Raw genomic sequence first — 2,491 nt, forward strand, 5'->3', positions numbered from 1 at the left:
AGTCTGTTCCCTGCAGTTTCCCTGTCAGTTTTCATCTCTCAGCTGTTGACTCTTAGTAATTACTTCTCCTCAGCTGTTGTTCATTTTCTCTCTTCTTTGTCTGTATAAATACTGTTCACATCTCCTCATTAGTCACTAGTTCATTGTTTGTTATGTCCAACTTTTGGTTTTCCTTGTTGGTTTCCTTGTGTCTTCAGAGTTTTTGTAAGTTTGCTGCAACGTCAGCCTTTTGTTTTATATTTGTTAATAAACATCTTTATTTTGCAAACTTTTCTCCTTCGTCCGGACCTGGATTCATTCCTGCGCCTTAACCTGACAATATATTGGGCCTCATGTAAGAACATTTTTGTATTTTTTATCATAAATTTCTCTTACTTTTGTTCGTATGAAGGGTTCAAACGAACACGCCACGTCAGATTCAACCAACTCTTCTATCTTCAGGAAAAGTGTGTAAATGAGCTGCGTAAACTGATGAATGTGTATCAGGTGCTCGTGCACGGGGAGAGATTAGCACAATTACTACCCTAATAATAACATATAAGACAACCCTTCCTGTCCCACATACCAGGAAGTGTCCATTCAAAAATGACAACACAAAGTAAAAAAGAAGAACTTTACGAGTTTGGAGATTGAAGTCCTGCTGTCAGAGATCCAGAAAAGAAAATCTGTCATTTTTAGCAGCATCAGCTGTGGAATTAAAGGAGCTGCTAAAGGYCAAGGAATGAAATGATGACTGCTGTTAATGCTGTGTCTCCTGTGGGCTGCTACAGTTAGTGACTGTATGATCCACGGGAGACATAATTATCAATAAAGTAAATAAAATAACCATCTTATAACCAGCACTCCAACTGTTCTGCTGGTAGAAATAAGTTATCCACTTTCCCTTGTCCTGCTTTACGCTGCAGGCACTATTTCCTGCTGACAGTCTATTCTATTTATGTCCCCTGCTAGRCGAAACGGTGGTCATTTTGTTATTGTTTTTGTATAGTTCTCTGTTTTTTAGATATTTTTGGTCAACTGTAGCACAGGAACAGCTGCACTGAGAAACACATTGATAGGAATATAGGCCTATGCTATCCAGTTTTCTTTGTTAAAACAATAATAAATGTTATTGTAAAATATTWTCTGTCAGATCAGATGTGTTATACTTTATTCCACACAGTGTTTAAACTTCTGTTTTAACAATAAATAGTTTATAAAAYTCTTCAGATGTTTTGTTTCTTCATTAAAAGATTCATATCAGTGAGGAGGTCTGCTTCATAATTAGATTTAAACTTATCTGAAATAATTTTATTTAATGATTAGTTATTATAATGCTCTTCATCATGTATTTATTGATTTATAATGTGTAAATTTTGTAAAAAAAAAGAGTTTTAGAATCATTTACTTGTTGTTTGTAAATGTTTGTGACACAGAATCTGATGTTCAGTTAAATCTCTTTAACTTTGGACCTAAACTTTGTCTCTGTGTTGTTTTGGTTCAGTGAGACTCATTGAAGTTTAAAAGCCACGCCCACCTCCTGCAGCTTTGCTCCTCCTCCTCTGTCWTTGGTTGTCCTGCTGTCAAGTGACTCAGACTGACTGCAGTCACAGCATGTCAGAGAAACATGAGTTCTGTGGAGGATTTGATGAAAACATTACAAAGTACAACCTGAATGAAACATGAATCAGAGGAATGTTTCAGTAGTTTATCACACAAGATAATTTCTCACAGAAATAAATCTTTTGAACCACAAGTTTTGAAAATCTATGAAAATGAACAAAGTTCTAAATGAAGACCAAATGAATGACAACAGATTGAAGAAAATCTGGTCTCTCAGTTTCACAGCAGTAGGAACTTGAGGGATTCTGGTCTGTAATGTTGTACATGGACAGCAGACCTGTTCCAGCAGATTTTACATTCTTTGGTAAAACAAAAAAAAAAAAACAAAAAAGGGCAGCAACACCTGGATCCAACTCCCCCACTTGAACTGCATTTTTTTCTTGACCTGCAGTCGAGCCAGTCTTGGTGTGGAAACTGTTCCTGATCCTCCTGTTTCATCATCAGACCTCCTTCAGTAAGTGTGTTTGTTCTTCATTAGTTGAGAGGTTTTGAACAGATTGAGTTTCAAGATGAGTTGAATAAAACGTGGAATCATTGCTGTTGTTGATTCTCTAGATTTCAGCTCTAATGTTAAACTTGGTGTTTGGAGGAGCTCAGACTACCTGTAGGAAACAAACACATTCATCTTCATGTGTTCATCCTTCAGCTTCCAGAATAACAGAGTGATGAGAACAGACTGAACAGGTTTTATTACAAAGAGTTCAACACAAACTGATCCAAACCATCAGGAGCAGAAACAACTGATTAGAGACATTTTGATGGAGGAAAATAATCTAATATTCTGTACTGAGAGTCTGAAGATGGAAAAGTGAACCCTCATCTCTGAATGATTTCTGTATTTCTGATAAATATGTTGTTGTTCAGAGTGGTCTTAGTTGTGTCTCCTCTC

The sequence above is a fragment of the Austrofundulus limnaeus genome, unplaced genomic scaffold (genome assembly GCF_001266775.1).
Source record: "Austrofundulus limnaeus strain Quisiro unplaced genomic scaffold, Austrofundulus_limnaeus-1.0 Scaffold388, whole genome shotgun sequence".
NCBI classification, from domain to species: Eukaryota; Metazoa; Chordata; class Actinopteri; order Cyprinodontiformes; family Rivulidae; genus Austrofundulus; species Austrofundulus limnaeus.